At 46.6% G+C, this 13,985-nt stretch overlaps 1 protein-coding gene across 2 annotated transcripts in view; it reads right to left on the bottom strand.

Moving 5' to 3' along the window:
• Positions 1 to 13,985, bottom strand: part of TSPEAR (thrombospondin type laminin G domain and EAR repeats) — a 134,239-nt gene that overhangs the window by 54,651 nt on the left and 65,603 nt on the right. The gene's annotated exons all lie outside the window — the stretch shown is intronic.

Below are 13,985 nucleotides of genomic sequence, written 5' to 3'. Positions count from 1 at the left end.
TTCTCCTGTAAGGTAGCTGACAGAAGGATTGCAGGTCAGCTGTCCATATGCTCTTGAGCCCTTTCACAACCTGGTGGGGTAAAGAATTTCAATTTTAAATTCTGGTCTAAAGGACACATTTTTTTTCTTTATTTTCTGCAATGTTTGATAATGTCTGGCAGGCAGCGCCGTATTTGTGTTTCGCAGTCATTTGTATTTGTGTTTGTATTTGTTGTGTGTTTCGCAGTCATCAGAAGGCAGCCCTCAGCCTGAAGCACATTTTCTGACTCTGGCTCTATGCTGTGGACAACCTCTGGCATTCTGCTCTGTGCACAGTTGCTGCAGGTCATCTGTTTAGGCGGGTTTATAGAATCTGTGCCAGCGTGAGAGACTCTACCTAGTACGACGTGCTGCATGTCCATGGAATCAGGCATTGCAGATGCAACTGAGGAGGCCACATATGTACGGTTGGCCCTGCAGTGGGCCATGCGTAACTACTGGTTATGAACATGGCTGGATCTGTGGACAATGGGCAGTAGCATGCTCGAGGACCTCTTAAGAAGCGCCATGTTATAGGCTATGATGGTCACATGGCCTCACTTCAATCAATGTCCACCGGCGAGCAACACAAAAACCACTGAAGATTGCAACTTATGCTTAGAACCCCAGATCATAACTCACACAATAGCCTTGCAAACTACACCTCACACACCAAACGTAATGTTCATGTTCAAGTACAAATGTTGTAAATAATGTGACAGGTGAGATTATATAGAACATTACCCTTAACCCTATGACAACGATGAATGCAGTATTATTTATTGTTTTGAGTATGTGTTGTTATTTAGGTACATTAGGTTATAGTGGTTGTTATTTATTGGTATAAACAATATTGTGAGATCATATGCCTTGCATTTGGTGTGCGAGTTATGGTTTGTATGTTGTATGTATGTGTGTGTCTGTGTATATATATATTCACTGAAAAAACCATAGGTTTCACACATGTTATAGTTAGCTGTACATTTTACTGATAAAAAACCAATGAAATTCCCCCGTTATAGTTACTGTAGGCAACTATAACTCACGCGACCGTAATCCTCTGCTGATGCTAATACTGTATTTAGACACTTATTTGCCCATGTCTTCTTCCATTAAATTTTAGCTATACATATATTACAAATATTTTTTTTTCATAAAGACACATATGTCATCAGCAGAGGATTACGGTCGCGTGAGTTATAGTTGCCTACAGTAACTATAACGGGGGAATTTCATTGGTTTTTTATCAGTAAAATGTACAGCTAACTATAACATGTGTGAAACCTATGGTTTTTTCAGTGAATTTGCAAGGTTTTTTAAATGCTAATTCCTAACTATAACGTGTGTGAAACCTATGGTTTTTTCAGTGAATATATATAACATGCTTCTATTAATTTTCACATACAGCCTAGTTTTTTTTCTAGAATGGTATGAAACAGCCAATCAGTTCTTTTTGTTTTGTAAAAAATATGTATGCCTCCATTTCCAAACTGTCTTTCTTTTCATATTGCCATTCTACTGAAAGACACCTCCTGAGTGCATCCAGTTCTCCTTTGAAGATGTTCACAGTGTGGATTGTAGGGCACAGCTATGTCTTCTGGAGTGAAAAGTTTGCAGAGAAAACAGATATGGTGAGAGACCTTGCTTTGCCAAATGTAGACATTAAATGGATTGGTCAGAGAGGGTTAAAGTGGCACCAATTGATGCCATTGGTGAAATCCTTCATGCAAATCCAACACCCTGACCTCATAATAGTGCACTGTGGTGGCAATGACCTAGGCACTTTGACTGGGGTAGGTCTGGAAATGCTTATGAAGGACACCTTTGCACAACTGTTTACACTTTTCCCTAAAACTGCCTTTGTGTTTTCCAACATATGCCAAAGGCAAAAATGGAACTGGTCCAATCATTTCTGTCCACAGATTGACAAAGCAAGAAAGCACGTCAACAAATCTGTTTCTGCTTTCCTCCGTGACTATGGTATGGGTGCCATTTACCACAACAACTTGCGTTACGACATGCAAGACATTTATAGAGGAGATGGTGTGCACTTCAATGATGAAGGGAACAGAGTCTTCCTCTTGAACCTTAGACTCTGCATCGGTACTTACTTGTAGGTACCACTAAAAAAATGACTCCATAAACACAACAGCTCTTTTTAGAGCTCCCTAATTTCTAAACTCTTAAATCTGATTTTCATTTATTTATTATTTTTTTTTTACCGTACGCTTACCGTAAGCTTACCGTACGCGTACCCCGTGATTTTTTTAAAAATCAATAAATGTTTTTTTTGTACTTTTCTGTCCTTCTTTGACCCCCTTACAATTGTTAGGGGGTCTGTAACTCTCCTCATTGCCCCCTTTCCTTGTTTTCACTCTTTTTTTTCAGAGTGAAATACACAAAATGGCGGCCGCCGCTTCCTGGTTTCGGCCGATCCGAATGTTTACTAAGATCTAAGAGCCAATCAGAATCGCGCTCGCGCACGCCACCGTACGCTTACCGTAAGCGTACGGTAAGCGTACCGTAAGCTGGCTCAGATATATATATTGATTTAAAGGCTATTTTCTCAGAATCTACTGAACAGATTTACACCAAACCTACAAAAGGCACTTCCTTGACCTAGGGACTACCTCTCTGCCAAATTTCGAGTAATTCTGTTCAGCCGTTCGGGCTGTAGCTCGTTCTAAAGGTCCTATGGAAAAATGCATGGGAAAAACGCGTTTTGGGACCCCCCTTTTATCTCAGCCCCCGCTTGACGGATCCCCCCGAGACTTTCAGGGTAGGAGCGGAGCGTAGCGCCCCACCTATTTTGAGAAATTCGCGAGGATTCATCGACCGGCGTCAAAGTTATTCAAAATAGAATGTTGAGGTTTTCCTATGGAAACGTGGTCCTAACTATAACTACCTACTGGCGACCGCCAGTAGGTAATATTCATATTCAAACACTCCAAACAAGGCTCCCAGGCAGCTTGGGCTGCATGTAATTTCATTTATTGTGTAAAACCACCACAACGCATTTTGCCAGTACAACGGCCTGGATCATATAGCAAGTGCCATTTTGATTGCTATTTATATTATCACATGATCGTCACTGTCCACAAATCCACTCCACGCGGCCCCACTCAATGGGCTGATTCTGACCACGGGGACCCCATCTCCTGAGGCCCAGCCAATTAGTGAAAGCGGGGGGGGGGGCTACATGGCCTTCTCCTCTTCCCAGGCCAATTCCGGCCCTGGGGCCCACAACCCCTGGGACCCAGCCCATTACTGAAAGGGGAGTGGGGCAGTGCGGTCCCTCTCCCTGGGTCGATTTGGTACTGTGGACCCCATCCGCTAGGACCCCCCAGTTAATGAAGGAGGGGGGGTGAATAGCTACCGTATCCGGGAGGTTTTGGACCCGGGGATAGCCGTGATCCATGCAGGTAACAGCGGTGGGGCCGCGTTGGGGGGGATTTCGAGGGACGATGCTGAGGGAAAATTAATGATTTATTTAATTTTCACTCTGCATTGTCCCTCAAAATCCCCCCCAACCCAGAGCCACCGCTGTTACCTGCATGGACCATGGCTGCCAGTGGACTCTTTCCTCCAGTGCCCGACCATTTAGTGAAAGGGGAGGGGGGCAGTGTGGCTCCTCTCCAAAGGACGATTTTGGCCTGTGTGACCCATCCCCCTGGGCCTGGCAAATTAACAGAGGGGGTCATGTCCCCCCCGCTCAGGTCAATTTTGGCCCCTGGGACCCCATCCCCCAGGACACGGCCAATTCGTTGATGGGGAGGGGAACTACATGATCTCCCTCTCCGGGCCAATTTTGGCCCAGAGGCCATCTGATTACTAAAATGGGGGTGGTGCATGGCCCTATGGCCCACATCCCCCGGTGCCCAGCCCATTACTGAAAATGAAGTTGGGCCACACGGCCCCTTTTCCAAGGCAGATTCTGGCCACGGGGACCCCATCCCCCCAGGCTCAGCCAAATAGTGAAAAGGGAGGCAGCCACGTGGCCCCCATCCCCAGGCCGGTTTTGGGTCTGGGAACCCCATATCTCAGGGCGGGCCAATTAGTGAAACGGGAGGGGGGGCCATGTGGCTCCCCTCCGTGGGCTGATTTTGGCCACCTCCCTGAGGCAATTCTGGCCTCGGGGACCCCATCCCCCGGGGACCAGCCAATTAGTGAAAAGGGAGGGGTGCTGCGTGGCTCCCCCCACCCCTGAACAATTTTGGCTCTGGGGACCCCATCCCCTGGGGTCCAGCCCATTAACAAAAGGGGAGTGTAGCCACATGGCCCCCCACCCTGGGCTGATTCTTTCCTCTGGAGCCCATCCCCTGGGGCCCAGCCAATTAGTGAAAAGAGAGGGGGGCCACGTGGCTCACCTGCCCGGGCCGATATTGCATCCGGGGACCCCATCCCCAGGGACTCAGCCAGCTAGTGAAAGGGGAGGGAAGCCTGATGGGACTCCCTCCCTAGGCCGGTTTTGGCCCTGGGGAACCCATCCCCTGTTGCCCGACCACTTGTTCCTGGGTGCCCTGGGTGCCCTGGCTCCACCCAGGGCACCCAGTATGCAGTGTTGGGGACCGAGGGGGAGCCTTAATGCCCCCACGGTCCCTGCCGGCTCCCCACCTCCAGTGGGAGCCAGCATTGCTCCTGTATGCAGGGAGAAGCAGAAAATGCTGCTCCCTGCATGTGAGAGCATTTTTTTCATTTGTTTTCCTGTCTACTTGACAGAGGGCAGGAAAACAGATGAAAAGTCCGCTCTCAGTGGGTGAGAGCAGTTTCCCTGCTCCCGCCTGCTGAGAGCAGACTTACTGTTTGCTTTAATTTGGCAGGAGCTGTCAAAGCTCCTGTCAAGAGACAGCAAACAATTATGCCCTTAAAGATGTGGGGCATCAATAAGCCTACACTTAAGCAAGACAGGGGGTAAATAACATGGGGACACGGCATACCCTCCACCCTTGGACAAGCTGAGCAGCTTAACATAGAAACCCCTCCCCCCCTTTTGGCCAGGTGGAGTGGGGTGGGGTGAAGGGTCAGCAAAGACATATCCCCTCTTGTCCTTGGTCAAGGCATGGAGCCCCCAGGCAAGATGGAGTAGTAAATATCTCCACCCTGGAGCAATGCAGAGGTGCAACCAAATGCACAACCCGCAATACTTACACAAGGATGGAGTCTAATATATTACTCCCACCACCTCTGGACAAAGGTGGTATCGAAATCCACAACCCCTGGCCTACTGCAAGCTGAGGGGCTACCAAATAAACCCCAAGATACTCTGAGTGATGCACTGTTAATGGTCATCAACACCTGAAACTATTAATGTTTATGAAACCATGGGGCACATTATAGCCTGTTTCTTGTTTATACTCAGAAAAAAGCATGACAAAATGCTTAATTTGTACCGGTGGTTACAGGTAATGGGCAGCGGCGCTAGTTATTGGGGGCTGTGGCTTAATTTTCATTATGAGACTTTGACCCAGAATAAGAGAAAGAAAGGGAATAAAGGAGAAAGAAGGAAAAAGAGGGAGATGCTAAAACAGTGACCAGAGAATGCAGAGATGTAAAAGAAATTACAAGAGAGAAATAGAGAGATTGGAAAAGACAGGAAGTGTAAGATGGTGTAAGAAAGTGGCCTGACGTGAAATTAAAGTGGGCAGTACTGGTATTCAACACATTGATGAAGGAGGGTTTTGAGAAAATAAAACCCTTGGTAACATCATTAACAGTGTGCAGTGAGAAAATATGAACAAAAATGCTAACATGGGGAAATGCTTTTGCGCATGTGTAAAGTACTCGTGTGTACTAATGCATGGAACTAGGCCGCAAATGTAACTGGCCTATAAAATAAAAACCTAATGCGGCTTTTGTGCACGTTAATAATATTCTGCTACGAATAACATGGGTTGTGCATGGGTGAGTGCAATGCTGGTTTGGTGCGTTTTGAAATTACATTTCATGAAAATAATAAATGTTTGTGTTTGATTCTTGTAGAAAATACAAGCATGGGCTTCTTTTCTGCATGCCAGTTCTGGGTTAATAATTACTGCAAAAGCATAAATCCGACTTTACAGTGTGCTGACTGACTGCCAAACTTCGGAAGACATTTTTGATAAGAAAGTGGAAGCAATGCAACTTCCTCACGAGATGGCAGAAGCAAACAAAGAGAGTGTGAAAGACTTGCTACATTCGATACATGTATTACTCTTCAGAAAATATGTGCTGTGATTATGTCCAAAAATGTTTCGTGGGTAGATGATGTTGTAATGCTGAATGTTCAAAACAATGGGACATTTAATAAATGATCACGATGAGAGTGGTGTGACAGAGACACCCCTGTTTTTAGCCAATGGGAGACAAGGTTTGTGCTCGTATTGAAACAAAAGTGGGTTGGACATTTAGGTTTTAGGGTATAACTGAAGTGCCCTGGGGGGTGTGGTTTGTAGGTTCGGTTAGTTAGCTAGCGGGAGATCGTCGCGGTTTTGCTGCTCTACTTGGCCAGTGTGGTAGTTTTCCCAGTTTCCTTTGGGTTAGTATAATAATCCGAGTTTGCATAATCTTTGCAAATGTATTTTTGTGTCTGAAACTTTTCTCTCTTCACCTATCCACTCCTTCAATGCATTGTTATTTGATATGAGTTTTCTTTCTTCCATTGCAAATATATGTTCACTGTACCAAGACCACCCTCCTCGCCGCCACGGACGACATCCGCATGCTACTAGACCAGGGACACACTGCAGCCCTCATCCTTCTAGACCTCTCCGCAGCCTTCGACACCGTCTCACATCGCACGCTCGCAGCCACACTTCACGACGCGGAGATACAAGGAGCCGCCCTCGAATGGATCCAATCCTTCTTCTCTGGCAGAACCCAGAGGATCCGACTCCCTCCCTTCCTCTCCAATCCCATGGAAATTAACTGCGGAGTACCCCAGGGATCATCACTGAGCCCCATGCTCTTCAACATCTACATGGCCCCCCTCGCGGCCATCGTCATACGGCATGGGCTCAGCATCGTATCCTATGCCGACGACACCCAGCTCATCCTCTCGCTCACTAAGAATCCCGAAGACACAAGACTCTGCTTACAGGAAGGGATGAAGAATGTTGCAGCCTGGATGCAAGACAGCTGTTTGAAGCTCAACTCAGAGAAGACCGAGGTCCTCATCCTCAGACCCTGCACCTCTGCCTGGGACAACACCTGGTGGCCCTCCGCCCTCGGGAACCCACCCACCCCGACAGACCACACTCAAAACCTCGGCATCATCCTTGACTCCTCCATCTCCATGAACCGCCAGATCAACGCTGTCGCTTCCACTAGTTTCAACTGCCTTTGCATCCTCCGTAAGACCTTAAAATGGATCTCCCCTGACTGCAGAAAGACCGTCACCCAGGCACTCATAACCAGCAGACTGGATTACGGCAATGCCCTCTACGCTGGAATCAACAGAACTCTTGTACGCAAACTACAAACCATCCAGAGCGCCGCTGCCAGACTCGTCCTCAGGACTCCGCGTCACGAGCACATGACCCAACACCTGCGAGGCCTCCACTGGCTCCCCGTGGAGAAGAGGGTCACCTTCAAACTCCTCACCCACGCCTACAAATCCCCCAACAACATCGGACCCAAATACCTCAACGAGCGAGTGGCCTTCTAAGTGCCCAAGAGGAACCTCCGCTCTGCCGACCTCGCCCTGGCCGAGGTCCCCCGCATCCGCAGAAACAAAACCGGTGGGAGAGCTTTCTCCTACATCACTGCCAAGACCTGGAACAAGCTCCCTGTGAACATCAGACGCTCCCCGACCCTGCACACATTCAGGAAGGACCTCAAGACCTGGCTCTTCGACTAATCCGGAGCTGCTTCCCCCCACCCCAGCACCTTGAAACCCTCACGGGTGAGTAGCGCGCTGATTGATTGATTGATTGACTGTGATAAATCATAACTTATATTGTGTAACTGTACTTGATGAGCATTCATTTCATATTATTATGATAAACGTTTAACAATACACATACCGAGTCTGCTATTATTTAGTATTATTTAGCAGTATAGATGAGTATATAATTATTTACCATCAACTGGTCAACTATAGTATCTATCGCCACAAAATGTACTGTAGAGCGAAATGCAGGTTCTAATCGTGTAATTGGTAAGTTAGGTATAAACTTGCATCATACTGAACCCCAGCGTGAAGGGATTAGTTGGGTAATGTAAATGGGCCTATGTATATGAACAATTATTGATCCCTGATCGCTGTATCAACATTATTTCACAAATACAGTACTGCATAATCTAAACTATGATATTCCTATTCAAAACAATGATTATATGTGGTTGGAATTACAAAATTACAAGATTGTGGGAAACGACTATACATTCCCAAAATATCTCAGATTTCCATTCACAACTCATGTCCAATTTTCACACATGACACAGTATGGTAGTACCATAACTTTTGAATTTCATGATTTGTGAGGAATATGCACATATATTTACTGTCAATAACTTATGTTGAGGGAAGAGGCAAACTGAATATGACCTAAAAGAAAAAAGTCTACTAAAATTGCTCGGCCATGGGGATCCAGGAAAAAAGAATTCCTCAAATGCGCTACTGGTCACCTAACACACATTATCACTAAAGAGATCTCGAAAACATCACGTATGAAAACAACCACAGTCGGCAACAAGCTGGGCTCACCAGTGCCGGATTAAACCCTGTGAAGGCCCCTAGGCAGTCGAAATGTGGGCCCCCCCCCTCGCAAATTACCTCTTAATACCAAATGTACCGTTGTTGAAATTTTTTTCCATTATTTGGAAACAATATTTAAGAAAGCTTGAGTGAAATGTTCTTTCAAGATCAAATAAATAGTATTTTGATCCGTTGTCGCGGGCCCCTAAAAGGAGTGGTGTCTACTTTGCCTATCTGGTAGTCGGGCACTGGGGCTCAGGGAGGGTATACAGAGACGAAAGGCTCAGTGGCGTAGCGAAAGTTTACGGGCCCCCCCTGCAATGTACACAGAGGGGCCCTCGATCCGGATTTAATACGGAGCGCTCAGGTTTTATTTCTGGGCTGAGGGGGCCCCCGCATCGCGGGAGATGCGGGGGCCTGTGTTACGCCCCTAGAAAGGCCGCTATGGGTGTCCTCTCAGAGACTGAATGGAGATTAAAGGCTGCAGTACCACTGTCAGCACCTAATGCCCTCACAGACAGTACACTGAGGACAATTGACAAATGCTGAAGTTGCACTAAACAGACTGCATGGAGTACTAACTCGATTACTAAAACAATAAAAGCTGCAGTGCCACTGTTGGCAAACAGACACACTCACCAAAATTATATAGAAATGACAGGGGTTGCTGCACACCTCAAGATTGAAACACTAAACTGAGCCAACACTCCAGATCAGACACAATGATGCCAAGTTGGCCATGACTACAGTGAATGTGAATTTAGAGAACCATTTACAGACAGCCGATAGAGGTATGAAGCCTTACAGTAGCACCTGGAAATGACCCATCGTAATGGTAGCTACGACAACCAAGGACCTCACAAACTATTAGAATGAAGATGCTATCCCTGCTATTCTGAAACTACCCACCAGCACAGCACACCAGAAACAGAGGCTTCTATTTTCCACGCAGTGGGATTCAAAGAGGGTTTGCCCACCCCTTGGGACCCTAGAGGTCCCTGCATCCCCTGAAATGTATCAACCCAAAATGTGGGCCACCACAAGGAGTCACCATCAAGGTGACTAAGGTGGCACTAATGGGTCTGGTATGTCTGCACTACCAAAAAACATATGATTAGAAAGTAGAAACAGACAGGGATGCAAACTATGCGTCAAGCAACAAAACAAACACAGATCGGAAATGTGTTTTTGAGAGCATTGAAACACAGAGACAGTGTTTATATTGGCATGGGTCTGCATGCATTGACCTGGAAAACTGCCACTGCGATTCAACCTAATGCAGAAACAAACAGAAGGAGGTAAAAAACAGTGTCACCCAGCACTTGTATGAGGTCATTGAAGTTGTGTGTGATGTCATAGAACATTATCGTGACGTCGCTAAATTCCATTGTGAGGTCACTAGACCCTAATGGTTTCTACCTGAACCGTGTTGTGATGACAATCGCAACTATAGTTAAGCCCCTTGCTGTCAGTATATAAAACACTGTAGACACAGTTAACTGCAGAGAGCTCTACAATGAAGATACTGTGGTCCTGTGGTCCGAGAGGTCTTGTGATCAACGCACTGAGATGCCCAGTAAATCAAGAGAATAAATCCCGACTCAGCCCTGTCGTATTGCTTGATCTTTGGCAACTCATGTGTCTAATCGGGGATTACACTATGAAAACAAAAGGACATGGTTTGCGACTGCTGCATCTAGCTCTAAGCCAGCACTTCCTTCACGCACAGCTGTTTAGGCCGCATCCTGCGGAGTGGCGCTTCTAAGCTCACTTCTCTTACACACCTAGCGTCTACCTTCACTGGCTGGGATCGGCACCGGGTCATATTTACTCACAACCGCATAAAGCCGGCCCATGTTGACTTTTGCTTCAAAGTCACCACAGAGCCTTTGATCCGGGCCCGCGCCCCGTCGTTTGAACTTTATTGTACTCACCTGGCGGCCCCGCAGAGCGGGGTCTTAAATGGCTTCTCAGAAGCGCTATTTACTGTACAGACGGCATTGGGTGTCAGCCGGGTGCCAGCGCGCGGGGAGCACCGACACAGCTGCAGCCGTTTATGGAGAGAGCTTGTCACATTTCTGGGACCGGAAGCGCGAAAAGATGCTATTTTATTTATACCACAGGGGTGATATGAGACCTTGTTTGGGTTTCATGGGGACACCGCTGCAGGATTCCTTCGGTCCAGGCTGCAGACATGCATCTGCCGATGTTGCCAAAACAGCGCGCCAGGCTTTCACTTCGATGCCCTGCCGAAAGATGGCAAAAGGAGCCACATTGTTCAAAGGACGAGTGGCTGCAGAGTGCAGAGGTGCAATCGACAACTAGGGGAAGGTCGAGAGGCGAAGGAGCCAAGTTAGCTCACTTTCAGCAGAATTTCCTGTAGAAGTCTGCAAAATCGCAGGTCATCAGTTTTAAAACCGACAGGTCCAACCCAGAAGTAAGAGAGAGAGAGAGAGAGAGCAGATTAAGAAAACCTTAGAAATTTGCTACAAACCAAAGGTTAAAGGGACGTTATAGTTAGGTTCAGATGATTTTGCACACACAAAACCATACAAATTCAGCAGTTATAGTTAGAGTTATCTCAAGAAACTATATCTCGTGTCCTAAGGTAACTATAAAGCGCACATCCACCATGCACAGTTTTCTCATCAATAATTTTACAGCCAATGTTGCAGTGATATGATCAACGGTGTCATAGAAGATGTTAAAAGTGATGTAACATGTGGGGTAATTAGCAGCTCATGGTGAGGGTGCGAGTTATAGTTACCTTAGGGACATGAGTTATAGTTACTTGAGATAACTAACTATAACTTCTGAATTTCTAAATTCCTGCATGGGCCCCCTCCCCGTGCTTTTAGCCCCGGGGACCCCATCCAGCGGGGCCCGCCACATTTTATAGGAAAGGGAGCATGGGGTTCCCCTCCCTGGGTCATTTTTGGCCCCGGTGACTCCATCCCCTAGGACCTGGCATATTTTGTGGGCGTGTCACACTCCCTGGGCCGATTTTGGCCCGGGGGATCCGATCTCCCAGGGCCTGGTGCAATTGTTTAGGGAGGGTTGTATGTGGCACGGCTCCCTGGGCCATTTTTGACCCCAGGGACCGCAGCCCATGGGGCCCACAATTATATTTATGGGGTAGAGGGGCAGGCAGCCACCTCCCTGGGCTGATTTTGGCCTTGGGGACCCCATCCCACAGGGCCCGGCCTTATTAAATTGTGGAAGGTGGGCACCCGGCCCCACCTTCCAGGCCAATTTCAGCCCCAGGGACTTCAACCCTCAGTGCCTGGCAAAAGTTAATAAGGGGGAAGGGCCGCACAGCTCCCTCCCCAGGCATATAGCCTTTCCTCAGGGCCTGGCCAATGTGTAAAAGGAGTGGCGTGGCTATGGGGCTCCCCCAGGCCCATTTCGAGCCATGGGCCACCATTTACTAGCATGCTCCCCTCCCAATTTATTTTAAAAGCTGGGCAACGGAGGATGAGGTCCCTAGGGCCAAGATCGGCACGGGGGTCATGCAGTCCCCCTCTGCCAAGTTATAATTGTCTGGGCCCCAGGGGATGGGGTCCTGGGTGCCAAAATTAGGCCTGGGGATGGGGCCACGTGTGCCCTCGCCCCCAATTATAGTTATAAATTCCACCAGGTCCTGGCCCATGCCAGGGACATAAAAAAAAAACAAGCACTTATTTTTGTAAAAAATAAATTGCAGCAGATTCGGGGATTCTCTTTTAAATCGCATAAAGATTTTTTTTTAAAGCATTTTTGGTCCCAGGCGGGGTCCCTGTGGGACCCCACCACCAGGCCTAGGGGGTCAGGATATTCCTACCCTGCCCCCTTTTGTTTTTTTGTTGCTTTATTTTGGGACTCGGGTTGAGTCCAAAGATGGCTGCTACTGGTTGAAGTGGTGGCAGCCAATCAGCTCTCATCATGTGATCTGTTGGTTCCATGTAGCATCCACATCTCTAGATCTACATTCGTCTTTTTTCATTATTAACTCCAAAACTACTAAACAGATTTACACCAGATTACAAAAAGTGATTGTTCTGGACCAAGATCTACCTTTCTCACAAATTTTGTGTAATTCTGTTTGGCTGTAGTCATGTCTAAAATCTGGGGGAAAGTGTTTTGGGACCACCCATTTCCTTGGCCCCCGCTTGATGAAACACCACAAAACTTTCCAAACAGCAGTTGAAGTGAGCGGCAAACTAGCTTTGCAAATTTTTTGAAGACTCATTAAAGGAAACCAAAGTTATTAGCAAAACAAACAACGCTTGTCCTATGGAAAAGAGAGGCGACCGCAGGTAGGTTTTATATATATAGAAATATTATCTACTGGTGGTCGCCAGTAGATAGTTATAGTTAGGACCGAGTTCCCATAGGAAATCTGAAAATTCTATTTTGAATAACTTTGGCGCCGGTTGACGAATCCTCGCGAAATTTTCAAAACTAATGGGGCGCTCCGCTCAGCTCCTACCCTGAAAGTCTCGGGGTGATTCGTCAAGCGGGGGCTGAGAAATAAGGGGGGTCCCAAAACGCGTTTTCCCCATGCATTTTCCCATAGGACCTTTAGTCGAAGGTACAGCCCGAACAGGTGAACAGAATTACTTGAAATTTGGCAAAGAGGTAGTCCTCAGGTCAGGCATGTGCCTTTTGCATATATGGTGTCAATCTGTTCAGTAGTTCCTGAGAAAATTGCAGTTAAAAGTACATAAATATCTATATGCGCACACCGTGCTCGCACCGGGCGCGCACCATAACGTCCGCGAGCGTAATTCTGATTGGTGGTTAGATGTCAGTCAACATTCGAATCGGTCGAAATCAGGAAGTGTCGGACGCCATTTTGTGTGTGACAGTGAAAAAGAAAGGTGGAGAACGTAAAAAGGGGGCAGGGTAGAGAGTTCCTGACCCCCTAGCCTTTGTCAGGGGGTCCCTGAAGGACCCCGAAGGGTGAAAAAAACTTTTTTTTTTTTTCAAAAAATCGCGAGGTGCGCGCACCTTGAAAAACCCTTAAAAAAGAAAAAACATTTTATTTTAAACTGTTTATAAGTTTATAGAAGATATTAACTATGCTGTTCAACTTTATCCAAATAAAAAAAAAAAAGAGCTGAGCCATTCCATATTACAGGATACAGTCAATCTATAACTATATACATAGGTAGTTTATTGTAAAATAAATATATAAAAAATATAATAATACATACATAAATTAGCATTTAAAAAACCTTACAAATTCACTAAAAAAACCATAGGTTTCACACACATAATAGTTAGGAATTAGCATTTAAAAAACCTTGCAAAT

This window comes from Triturus cristatus, chromosome 3_2 (assembly GCF_964204655.1).
Source record: "Triturus cristatus chromosome 3_2, aTriCri1.1, whole genome shotgun sequence".
Taxonomy (NCBI): Eukaryota; Metazoa; Chordata; class Amphibia; order Caudata; family Salamandridae; genus Triturus; species Triturus cristatus.
The sequence above is the reverse complement of the archived record's forward strand: the minus strand, read 5'-3'. Positions and strand labels throughout refer to the sequence as shown.